This window comes from Talpa occidentalis, unplaced genomic scaffold, assembly GCF_014898055.3.
Source record: "Talpa occidentalis isolate TD23 unplaced genomic scaffold, MPIMG_talOcc4v2.1 talOcc4.12, whole genome shotgun sequence".
NCBI classification, from domain to species: Eukaryota; Metazoa; Chordata; class Mammalia; order Eulipotyphla; family Talpidae; genus Talpa; species Talpa occidentalis.
This window is the reverse complement of record NW_023601212.1, coordinates 35750102-35763774: the sequence shown is the minus strand read 5'-3', so window position 1 is coordinate 35763774 and position 13673 is coordinate 35750102. Positions and strand designations below refer to the sequence as shown.

Sequence of the window (13673 nt, the reverse complement as noted above, 5' to 3'; positions counted from 1 at the left end):
GAGGCTGCGGATTGCTTCATAGTGGGGTGCTTAACCCCTTGCACCACCAGGGAGGCCCTATCAATATTTTAGTAGCCCTGTTTTCTGCTTGAATGTATACCATCCAAGATTAGAATATGCCACACATTCAGCAAGCACCTAGAAAATGCAGATTGATGAACTTGATAAGGATGAGAATTTTCTAACTGGGCTGGGAGCCCAAGACAGTCATTCACTGCCAACTTTTTTAACTACTTCCTTTCCTTTGCCAACAATAAAGTGATTGTTTTGTTATTTTTTCAATACAAAGCATCATAATAAAGGGAAAATGCAGAAAGTAGTTTTATTTTACAAGGTCTGATATTACAACGATATTATTCCAATGTGTGTCGTTCTTCCTCTTGTTGAGCAGCACAGGCTTTCCATGCAGGTGGCTCTGGTTGGCAAAAATTTTGTAAACAAATTATTGATAGTCTGCCAATTTACTGATTACTTTGGTTTTATTTGTTTTTTCTCTTTTACGTGCAGAAGATACTGTATAATTGTTACAATGCATCATCATTATCATTGTTCTGGTATTCTTTATAATCAGATGATAAACACTATCAGTCCTTTTTCTTCCCCTCTGAGTTCTTGGTTTGAATGTGGAAAAGTATGATAAATCCAAGATTTTAGACCCAGCACATGGTTGATTCTGAGTAAATAAATAGCGAATCCACGAATGAAAAATCTTGATTTTCTGGTGGTAGTTAAACAGTGAAAATATATTTATACTTTCAAAGTCAAAGGAAAAACATGGGATATTTCACTGAGGAAAACTTTGAGACAATAAATATATAAGGAGCAAGTTGTCATGAAATCTCATATATCAATCATACAGCTTTAATAATTATCCACCATAACCGATCTTGCTTTATGGAATCCCTACCTTCTGACTGTGTCCTGTGATGTGCCTGAAGTAAACATAGTATTACTGTTTTCTTGGTATTGCTCAGCAGCAATAAAACCTTAGTACAGTATCAAGGAAGGTATAATTATTAAGTCATTGCCATGAATTTTCTGTAGTGCACTGAACTTTGTATCCCATAGCTCCTATTTCTTCTCCATTGTCAGTCCAACCTTCTCCAATTTAGCTCTTACTTCAACATCTCAGTCTTTCCCTCTAAATATGTAATTTCCCTCTCTCTATATATATCCTGCAGCTGCAATGTCATCCATGGCAGTTAAAGTTGTTCTTTTATCCATAGTGGTTCTTGTCCTGTGTTTTTTTCATTGAAACATTTCTATGTTACTGAGATAACATTCACCTTCAGAATAAATTGCTTGTATTAACCTTGTCAGATGTTATTTCTTCAAAATAGTCAACGAGAGTTTTGTCACTGAAGGAGAGGAATAGTCAAGGCATTCACCCTGTTTTTTTTTTTTTTTTTTTTTTTTTTTTGTGGGACCCTCACCGACCGCCGGGGAATGAACCAGTGCTGCAGAGGCTGCAGGCAGCCTCGCAGCCCAGCGCTCAACCGCTGAGCCACCAGGGGAGGCCCCCTGTATTTTTATCTAGAGAAAAAACACATTTGGAGAAAAAACTCATTTGAAAATAAAAAGCTTTCTACTCCTTACGAATAGAGACTCGAACATTGATTCCCCCTCCCTAAAAATCAAAGAAATTAATTGGTATGGTATATAGTTTTATAAAAGTGACTGACTTTTAGTTACGATTATTTAATTAGGAAATCACCTCTCACATATTCCTACAGATGTTAGTCCCCAAATGTTCTGAGATTGAAAGAAAGAAAAATAATTGTTACTCAAATTGATGTAAATATTTACTAATCACATATGTTGTTACTAAATTGTTGATGGGTTTAAATTGAAATAAACCAATCATGTGCTGGGTCAAAGTCTTCAGATTATTTTCTAGCGTGCCCAGTATTTTTTCATTTTGTTTTATCTTTTTTTTGTAGAAAGGCAGACATTAGGAATCGGTAAGAGGAATTATGTCAAGTAGGCCTTCAGTGTGATGTTTTACGCTTGGACTTGGACTCTATTTAGTGTTGGCTATAGCTGTAGGTGTTAGAAACTCAGCTCCTTCTGTGTCCTCAGTTTGTCTCTCCTGATATTTTTGGCAAATAGGGACAGAGAGCTCCTTCTTTAGCAGGGTTGGTTTCCCGCACCTCTTTCAGTTTCAATCTACTGTTGTTACACTAAAAATTTATAGAGGTGGAATTAAATTGCAGGCAGTAAGAGGTGGGGGCACATATACTATAATTTTATGATTAAATCTGTTTTTTTGCGGGCCTGAGCCTTAGGGCTACAGTTTGACCTTCAAAAGTGCTTCTTAACATTTTTGCTCCCCTTATGTGAGACAGGAAGTCTAGATAAGAGTAGAGTGAAATAATTGTACTTCCCAGGTTGGATCCTTATCAGTCAAGTCTTTTTCCTTACCGAGTAGGCCTTGTGATGGAGCAGGCTCTGAGAAAGATTTAAAAGGTTTATTTTCTCCCCTTTTTGCCAGAAACTCAAGGGAATTTGGAAGGTATTTTCACCATGAAGACCTGATGGTAAAACCTGTGAGTGCATATTTGTGCCCTCAGATTCAGATCCCTAGAGTTTCTCTTTCAAATTGTTGTCCACATCCAGTATCCAGCAGTTCATCAAATTTAGAATTTTAGGTATCCTCTCATTTTATGATTCCCACAGCTTTTGCTCTAAACAGCTGATCTCAGCTATGATCCCATGTATTGGATTGCTTCTCTAATTTTTCTGGTTCCACTTCACCCTGTGATCTTAATTCTCTGATTGTTCTGGAAAAGTTGCCGATTTTTACTTGCTCAGCATTTTCCTTGTTGAAAGGACAGGACTGCTGACTGTCAGGCTCCTGAGTGGTCAGAAATGAAACCAGAAGTATATAACCATCATTTTAATCATTTGTGGAAATTTCAAGTATGCATAATTTATAAAAAATTGCACACAGAACTCTTGTATGCCCAGCACAGAATTGGTCATAAATAGTTTGCATAATTGATCTTGCTTCATCTATGGCTCTCAGGTTTTTATTTTGACTGTGTTTTAAAGGAGATAACAAGTATACCATTTCACCCACAAACATTTCATGTTTAATAAATAAAGTTGTTTCCAAAACATAGTTTCAGTAATATAATACCAAACAAATTAGTAATCCCTTAACAACCTCTAAGATTCTGTCCATGTTCAGTATTCCATGATTATCTCAAAATAGCTTTTAACAGATTGTTAAAATCAATAGCTTCGCTGTGCTGAGACTTAATCCCTAGTGCCACCAGGGAGGCCCTATATATTGTTCTTCACATCTCTTTTAAGTGTTCTTTTACCTAGGATTTTCCTTTTTTTTCCTGCTATCTTCGGGACGTTAGTTGAGTAAAAGAACTGGGTCATATGCCCTGTAAATCCGCATTTTGCACCATTATATGTCCAAAAACCTCAAACTTTAAAAAACCTCAAACTTGTTCTCAGCATCATGTGTTTTATTATAATAAAGAGAAAATCCTGATATAAGATCTTTACAGATGTCAAAGACCATTCAGAATTAGTTTTATTGAGAAGAGTTACTGAGACTAGATATAACCAAATACATGTGTATGGGAGAGTCAGACAGTGGAGTAGATGTTTTTCTTTTTGATATTTATTTTCATTCTCTTCTCTGTTTTTCTCTCCCTCCATTTCCTCTCCCCCATTCCTCCTATCCTCCTCCTCTTCCTCCTTTTCTTTTCTCCCTCCCCTTCTTTACCCTACTTTCCTTTTTTTCTCCATGGGAGAGGAAGGGGGTTGTTCCATATTCTGATACTGATCCAGGCTGGATGGTGATCAGAGTTCATATGTATGCATGGGGAAGGAAGCCTGATTAAAGTCTGGTCAAGTTAGCAGTCATTTTGTCCAGACCTATCAGTAGAGACAAATAGTTGGAAAATTATTCGTCAGACAGGGCATTGAAATTTGGAGGATCAGTGTATGGTCTTAAGGCACTAAGAAAAGGGCCTCCCTGGTGGCTCAAGGGATTAAGACACAACCTATGAAGCTATCCACAGCCACTGCAGCATGAGTTCAATCCCCGGCCAGGGAGATACCCACATGGTGCAGCAGACCTCTCCTGACTCGCCTGCTGCTCCCCTCAGCAGTATATTTCAGTAGATCTGCCTGTTCTGTTCCCTGCTCTGTCTCTGGTGAATCCTTTCACACCCTGCCTCTCGAGCCTATAACCCAGCACTTGTATGCATAAATTAATAAATCTTAAAAAAAAGACAATAAGAAAAGAAGGGGGTCATTTATGATTCTTTTTTTTTTCTTTCCACAAGTTGTTTTTATTATATATATATATATACTTTTTTAATTTATATATATTTTGCATCATTCTTCATTTTGTACAGTGCATGCTTTCTTCGACCCATGAAATTCCCACCACCAATTCACCTGTATTTATGAGTCTTTCAATTCATATGTAGAAGGAGGATTCTTTGCAATAAGTCACACTCCAAAACGATCAAACAAAAAATCATTAGGTTTCATAATCTGTGTTATTTTCCTGGAGCACAGGATTCAGGTGAAGTCCAGCATTAGATAATGTTTCCATAAAGCTTTCTCTCATGGTTTTAGCAGCAATGATGGGGCAAAATTCATAGATCCATTATTTCATTAAAGGGTATAATTTTTTAAAGATTTATTCATTTTTATGCAAGAGCTGGGGTACAGACCAGAGGTGCAAGAGGGTCAGAGGATTCACCAGAGACAGAGCAGGGAGCAGAACAGGCAGACGACCCAAATACACTGCTGAGGGGAGCAGCGGGCATGACAGGAGAGGTCTGCCGTGCCATCTGGGATTCTCCCTGGTCGGCCGGGAATTGAACCTGTGCTGCAGAGGCTGCAGACAGCCTCACAGCGCTGCACTCAACCTGCTGCACCACCGGGGAGGCCCAAAGGGTGTAATGTTGATGATCTCAATAGGAGTCAACCAATGCAATTTAACCTACATAGAATCTTTATTATATGAGGTTTATATCTTTATTATAAGTAAGCTTATATCTTGAGATACATAGATATGAGCTTTATCTGTACTATTTTGAGTTAAATATTTGTATTCTCCAGTTTTAGATTTTCCCTAGTTTTGAATTTGTGTCTACAATTTCTACTTGAATCTTATATAACTGAAAAAATGAACTCATTTTCTAAACAATAAACATTCAAGTTCTTCAGAATCTTTTGTTTACATAAAATTCTGATTTTAAATTATATGCATAAAAGATGGTTTAGAATTTTAATTTTCAAAGGCATTTGTGTGTATGTTTTTGCTGTTATTGTTACCACATAATAGCTATCTAAAACTAGCAGTATTACTCTAAAGATTTACAAAATATTTCACATTTTTCTTCATACATATTAAAATTTCTTACCAGTAAAAGACACAATTCATGAAAATTAAAAAAAAAAACTACAACTGCTTAAATTAACTGACATCTTCATAAAATTAACCTCTACTCTCTCCTATTCTAACAAAATGTGTCTTTCATTTTTTCATTTGGATAAATTCTTTTATAGTTTTGCTGGATACCACTCAAATAATAGCTGGATACAGAATGCTAATTACACTGTAGGCATGAATATCAGATGTAGGTGTCATGTTAAGAGGATGCTGGTAAACTGCCTAGGTACCTGAAAAACTATGAAACTTCCTTGTGAAAATTTGGCTGAAGGCAACAAACTAGCTGATGGAAATGTATTCTTTATGTTAGTATTCATTTTAACAAATGAGGAGTAAATGAGAGAATTTGGAGATGACCATTTTGCAATTTCTAAGGAATTAATGGATCTAGACAGTGATCATCATCATCACTGGTTGAGGATGTCACAAGAAACAGGTGGCCATACATATTCCACCACCATATAGGATGTAGGTTTCTATCTTGTGATACATAGATATAGATATAGATTCGATATAGATACAGATAGAGATACGGTATTACTCTGTGTTCATTACAAATTGGTGCTTAGATTTAGAGGTTTGATAAGATTTCTCTTTCACACACACATTCACATTATATTAGTAATGAAAACATTAGGAATAATGTTAATATTTTAATTATAGTAGTACATTGATTATGTGCTCTTAACCTCTTATACTAACAAAGCTTTGAAAGGTTCTCATAATTAACTTTTTTTTAAAGCATGTATTTGCATTTATTTATTTATTTGTTTGTTTGTTTGTTTTGTTTATACAAGCACTGGGTACAGTCAGAAGCACGGGAGGGTGAGAGAATTCACCAGAGCCAGAGCGGGGAGCAGAGCAGGCAGAAGGACCGAGGTACACTGCTGAGGGGAGCAGCGGGCAGCAGGAGAGGTCTGTGCGCCATGTGGGGCCCTCCCCGGTGGCCGGGGAGCAGCCGGGATCAAACTGGCGCTGCAGAGGCTGCGGGCAGCTTCGCAACCCAGCGCTCAACCGCTGCGCCACCAGGGATGCCCCTCTCATAATTAACTTTAACTGAACAGGTTAGATCATACATGATTCTAAACTTCTCAATATATTTTTTTAACTAAATCTACTCACAATCACATTCTGTCATAATTTCAGTAGGTTACCTGGGACACACACACACACAGTATTAAGGGGTATCCCCTTTTCACAAAGTATATTTTGAGATAATCTGATTATTTGAAATAATACCTATATACTTAAAATGGGGCCCAGCCATCCCAAGCCTATGTATTTATCCAAAGAAATTAAAACATCTTTCCAGACCAAAACACAGACAGCCTAAACTTTACGTTAATCCTGCTGCTGATGTAACAAATGATCACAAACAGGTATCCTAACATAACACAAAAGTATTCTTGACAGTTCTGTAGGACAAAGTGTAAAAGCAAAGTGTTGGCAAGGCTGTTTTTTTTTTTTTTTTTTTTTTTTTTTTTCCTGGAGGCTTCAAGGAAGAGTCCACTTCCTTCTCTTTTTCAGTGTCTAAAAGGTCATACTCATTCCTTGGCTCAACGTCATCCTCACATCACTCTTCTTGTCTCCATCATGTCAACCCCATTATACCATAGGGCTCACCATAGCAACGTTCTTTTAAAAATCAAAATATGGGCCTCCCGGGTGGCGCAGCTGTTGAGCGCTGGGTTGCAAAGCTGCCCGCAGCCTCTGCAGCGCCAGTTCGATCCCCGGCTGCTCCCCGGCCACTGGAGGAGGGTCCCACATGGCGCGCAGACCTCTCCTGCGCCCGCTGCACCCCTCAGCAGTGAACTTGGGTCCTTCTGCCTGCTCTGCTCCCTGCTCTGGCTCTGGTGATTTCTCTCACCCTCCCGCACTTCTGACTGTACCCACTGCTTGTATAAATAAATAAATAAATAAATAAATCTTTAAAAATAAAAATAAAAATATACCAGCAACTAAAGAATGGATAAACAATTTATCCATTCTTTAGAGTATTACTCATCCAAAGATACATCCACAAAGAGGAAAAATCTTGAATATATAACACTGTTAGATAATTCAAATACAAAAGACTACAACTATATGCTTCCATCTATATGAAATTCTAGCAAAGTCAAGTTATTGTGATAGCACTTGAAGTTTAGTGATAGGCTTGACTGTAAATTTGCCTAGCACTTGAAGTTTAGTGATAGGCTTGACTGTAAATAGAGAAGAACATTTCAGAGTGAGAGAAATATTCTGTATCTTGATTATGGTGATGTTGGCACACTATCATAAAAATTTCACAACTTATTAATTGCATAATTAAAATGGAGGGGTTTTACTTTATGTAAATTATGCCTCAATAAAGTTGGAAAGATTTGATAGTACATCAAGTTATTTTATAATTTCTTATTTGCATGTCACAACACTAATTTTCTAGTGGCTGGATTTCCTAGCAGTATAAACCATGTCAACTTATGCACTAGATCAGAGACTTCCAAATTTTCCATGATACAATATAAATAGGATTACAAGTATTCAGAAATACAATTAGACAAATAGAAATTAAGATGAGATACCTTTCCTTTAAAAAACTGAAATTGAAAATTCAAAGGTAGAAAATATCACCGATAAAATTTCAGTTTCTTGTATCGTTTTCTTTTCCTCTCAGCTACCTAAGTTTCTGAGCCAAACAAAGCACAAAGTAATCCTGTGAGAAGTATGTGAAGGATTTAAATTGAGAGCCAAGTCATTATTTTCTATAAAAAGCTCACTGGAATTTTATAAGCACAGAAATCTAACTGTGAAATAAACTTTGGTGCCAATCCCTTAATAAAATGAATATCAACAAAGATGACCCTCATTCTTTATAACATCTTTATTTGCAAAAGGACCCAAGGATACTGGTTTGATTTGAGGGAGTTAACTTTGTATAGTGCTGTATGATACAATATCAAAGTAATTTTTACCTTCATTATAATGATTATGATAATCATAGAATGTACCTATATGTGCTGCTTTGAATAAGTTAGTAGAAAGTTCACTTTCCCTCCATTCTGCCAAATAAACCACAGAGCAACTTTAATTTAATTCATCCTTCTGCAGAATTATCTGAACAACAGGAGCAATTAATTTGTAAGTTATTTACAAATGCTCACTGAAGCACATATACTGCTGATTTATGTGGCAGCTAAAGGTCTGTGAAGACAGCACTGCTCACTAATCACAGGCACCTGGGACATTATCACCATAAAGTAAGTGACATCCAGGGTGTCTTAAAACTGTCACAGAAGAGTTTACATTCATTACAGGCAGCTCACAGACTATCTTAAAACTCTAAGCACCAATGGCTAAAAGCATCTCTTCGATCCAGGGGTAAATCATTACATAAAAATTAATATCAAGTAAGTTACCCTGTGTCACTCATCAATTATTTATCTTCAAATCTTCCTGTAACCTCATAATCTCACATTCAATCTCAGAAAATGCACCTGCTGTTCTATCTGAGGCATATCTCTCAGCCTTATTCTCTCCTTCAGTTTTGTTGGACTGTTACAATGATCCTGTGGAAACTCCTAGTTCACAATTTGACCCTTTCTAGATTCTCCATTATCCTGATCTATCTAAAGCCAAATCTACCACAAAATTGTCTCCCCTGCCTTTTGATGTTTACAATTTGGGTTTGGAATGTAAGAACTCAGTTTTTGCTATTTTTTTTTTTCACTGCAGCTATAGGTATATGCAGATGTGTTACCATTTAGAAGTACTAAAAAAACATTCCCTAAACACATCATTCTATTTCAGAACTCAAATATGTGCAAGTCCCCACCTCTTGTTATGTCTTCCTGGTTAAAACTCTAGAATATTTCTACACCGACTCATGGTTAGATTCTCTCTGATGCCTGGTTTGACCACTCCCTCCCTCCTCTATGACATTGCTCTAGTACTTAAAAATGTTTTTACCTAAGAACTATATATTAATATTTTTTAGTTCTCTGTTACAATTCTCCTTAGGGTAGGAAACCTATGTTATTCACCTTTCCAAACTGTAACTGGTTATGACTAGTGCAGAGTAGGTGTATACTATCTGTTGGGTGTGTAGAAGATAAAATTCTGATTTGACAAACAGTCTCTTCCTAGTTTCATGTTCTTTGTTAGGGAATTTTGTACACTATTAAATACAACTACTTATACTAGAGGCAGAGAAAATTAAACATTCTATTCTAATTTTTAATAGCATATACATATTATATAATGTTCTTCTTCCCAAGTATTTCTAGATTTTTTAAGGAGTGCATGATATAAAGACAAATATTAACTTATGTTTACTAAATTTACTTGTATTTACTATTAATAATATTTAGGCACAAGTTTATCTTTTTTGATTGCTGAGTAATATCCCATTGTGTATATGTCTCACATCTTCTTGATCCAGTCATATATTTTTGGACATTTGGGTTGTTTCCATAGCTTAGCTATTATAAATAATGCTGCTATAAACATAGGGGTGTAGGTGCCCTTTTGAATTAATGTTTCTGTGTCCTTTGGGTAAATACCTAGGAGTGGAATTGCCAGGTCAATACCAGATGGTCTCATTCATAGCAGGAATTTAGAAAGCCTAAATAAGGGACCAGGAAAAAACCCCAATTATAATAAAGTAAAAGTCTAAATCAACAAGCAACTATAAACCAGAGACACACTATGGGCGGGGAGGGGGGTGTGTAGGGGGAAGTAGGATCAAAATAAGTGGGGTGGGAATTGTATGGGAACTATAACCAAGATGAAAATGCACACATTGTGCAACAATGAAAAATGATGTAATAGGGCCTCCCCGGTGGCGCAGCGGTTGAGCGCTGGGTTGCGAAGCTGCCTGCAGCCTCTGCAGCGCCGGTTCGATCCCCGGCTGCTCCCCGGCCACCGGAGGAGGGTCCCACATGGCGTGCAGACCTCTCCTGCCGCCCGCTGCTCCCCTCAGCAGTGAACTTGGGTCCTTCTGCCTGCTCTGCTCCCCGCTCTGGCTCTGGTGAATTCTCTCACCCTCCCGCGCTTCTGACTGTACCCAGTGCTTGTATAAATACAATTTAAAAAATATAATATAATAAAATAAAATAAAATAAAATAAATCAAAAAATGTTAAAAAAATGATGTAATATATAAAATAAAATATATATATATATATATACAAAATAATATTTAGCTAAAAAATTTAAATTGTAAGACAACTAACTCTGGTGCACACCTACATACTTGCCACTGTTTTGTTCAATAATATTACTTGAATCAATTACCTTTCAAAATGGTCCATTTCCACTGGTTTTTAACTAAAGTATAAGAATAATGTCTTACCCTCAAGCTCTGTAAAGGTTAAACATACTCACTGTGCATCTTAGTATTACATTTTGGGAACATGCATTCAACCAATTTTCTATGTGAATAATAGACTGCAGGACCTTCCCTCCATAAACGCCATCAAGAAGATATTATGCCAAAAAAGGTTCCCACACCTCTTCTATTCAATGAAATAAATGTTTAGGGCGATGTTTAAATAAACTGATTATTCATGACTGCCACTCATCAAATCTACACTTCATACTATTCAGATTGATACTTATGACACTTTCCTAACTAGCTACATGGTGCATAAATGAACTTAATAGGTACTGTCACATGTTGTACATAAAACCCTTTAGAACAGAATTTTAGCCTTGAAAATAAAACTATTAGCTGTATCAAGATGTTCTGAAGTAAATTTGAAATATAAAAGCAGACTGTTGTGTTTTAAATAGCCAGCTTTTCACTATGGTGACCAGTTCTTTCCTAATAATTCAATATCAGATTTGGATAAGTGGTTTGTTCTGTACAGTACCACCTCCTCCAAGTGCCTTATTACTCTCCTCTGAGAAAGTTTTGCTTTCATTTTGCCCTTATTACTGTATGTTAACCTTTTCCTGCACCACTAGCTTTTTTCTTCTCTACACATTTTGTGCCTTTATCTTTTAAGAGGGTCTTTCTTGGACCTAGTTAATTAACCATTCTCTTTCCATTATTTAATACAAAAATCATGACAAAAATAATTTGATCTCCTACTTTTCCTTTTTTTTTTCTTTCTTTTTTTTTAAAGATTTATTTATTTATTTATACAAGCACCGGGTACAGTCAGAAGCACGGGAGGGTGAGAGAATTCACCAGAGCCAGAGCGGAGAACAGAACAGGCAGACCGACGAAGTACACTGCTGAGGGGAGCAGCGGGCAGCAGGAGAGGTCTGTGTGCCATGTGGGACCCTCGCCCGGCGGCCGGGGGATTGAACCAGCACTGCAGAGGCTACAGGCAGCTTCGCAACCCAGCGCTAAACTGCTGCGCCATCGGGGAGGCCCTCCTTTTTATTGTCATTTCCACCTGAACCTCTTACAAAGTAGCTTCATATTCAACTCTTCTTTTATAATGGTGATACATATTTTATTTATTAATTTTTCACTTTTGTTACCAAATTTTTAAAATGTATATGTTTGTTTAACTTTGGCATAATAATTTTACTCTTACCTATGGGCAGCTTCTTTCACTTTTAAAGTTTTATTTATTTATGCATACAAGAACTGGGGTACAGTCCGGTGGCCGGGGATTGAACTGGTACTGCAGAGGCTGCGGGCAGCTTCGCAGCCCAGCGCTCAACCGCTGCGCCACCAGGGGAGACCCTCATTGTTCATTTTTAAACAATGTTTTCCCCCTTGGGTGTAGTTCCCATAGAATTTCCTGCACTAATTCACCTGTGCACCATTACCTCAGTCCCCTGTGCTCCTCCCTCCCTCCCTGACAATTATAAACCAGAGACATCCTGCAAGAAAATTCTTTCTTTTTTAAAAAGATTTTAGTTATCTTTGCATGGAAACCCGAGGTGTGAGGGCATGAGAGGATTCACCAGAGACAGAGTGGGGAGCAGAACAGGCAGATCAACTGAAATACTCTGCTGAGGGGAGCAGTGGGCAAGACAGGCAAGGTCTGCTGTGCCATGTGGGTATATCCCTGGCTGGGGATTGAACTGGTGCTGCAGTGGCTTCCTAGCTTCATTGTGCTGAGACCCTACCCCTTGTGACACCAGGGAGGTCCAAGACTCTTGTTATTTCTAGTGTTGGTTGGTTACACTGGGTCCTTCCAGAGATAGATACTGACACATGAACTGGACTGTAAGAAGTTCATTTGGGTATGAGAATCAATAGTAGGAAAATAGGGAAGGGAGCCAATATCTCCCTGGCTGAGGACGGAACTCAGGCCCTAATGGTGATAGTGCTGAGACAACCCCAAGGCCAAAAGGGAGGCCTCCAAAAAGAAAATTCTTAATACAAGTAAATATGTAGTTATTTTTGAAAACCATTATTGTACCATTGGTAATAGACTGTACTGAACTTCAGGGCTTTTGATGACCAAATTAGATAATGCATGTGAAACTATACATATATAGGTCTTTGTTCAATACTTAAATACTGGGTCATTTGTGAATCACCAGAAACTGTACGAGGTATCTGAATTTATAATATTGAGAAAGATATCACATAATATATATTATCATTAAACTCACATATTGTATAATTTAAGGATATTAGAATATAAGCCTTTGAAACTTCATTGAAAATTGTGAATATACAATTTATTAAAACAAAGAATTTCCTGTTGCCATGCAGAAACCCTTTCGACATTAATAGTTTCAAAGAATGAACTTCATGGTGATTAATATTTTATCCATGTGTCTCAAAATTCTTGAAGTTACTTTATCAGTATACGAAGACTGAACTAAAATGTAAGTCAGAACTAAAATGTGTACTTCGTTTTAGAGAATTATACACTGATGTAAAGTCATAGACTGAAAATCTTTGTTTCATGTTTTCCTGAGAGCAACCCTTGGGAAGAATAGGCTTCTTAGCATCACCAGCTTTTGTCATAGAAAATACCAATGTGGGGCCTCCCAGGTGGCACAGTGGTTGAGCGCTGGGCTGCAAGCTGCCCGCAGCCTCTGCAGTGCCGGTTTTATCCCCGCCACTGGTGAGGGTCCCACATGGCTCGCAGACCTCTCCTGCCGCACCCTGCTGCTCCTCTCAGCAGTGTACTTTGTCAGTCTGCCTGTTCTGCTCTCTGCTCTGGCTCAGGTGAATTCTCTCACCCTCCCCCGCTTCTGCCTGTTCCCAGTGCTTGTATAAATAAATAAATAAATCTTAAAAAAAAGAAAAAATACCAATGTGTTCATTCAATGCCATTACTGAAAAGGGT

The 13673-nt window shown here is 37.5% G+C and overlaps 1 long non-coding RNA gene across 2 annotated transcripts in view; it reads left to right on the top strand.

The window, feature by feature from the left end:
- The window catches only part of LOC119239976 (uncharacterized), a 202476-nt gene that overhangs the window by 185953 nt on the left and 2850 nt on the right, over window positions 1-13673 (top strand). For both annotated transcript variants that reach the window (XR_008551096.1, XR_008551095.1), the window contains exon 8: window positions 13091-13206. This is a non-coding gene — a long non-coding RNA (uncharacterized LOC119239976). The remainder of the gene's footprint in view (window positions 1-13090; window positions 13207-13673) is intronic.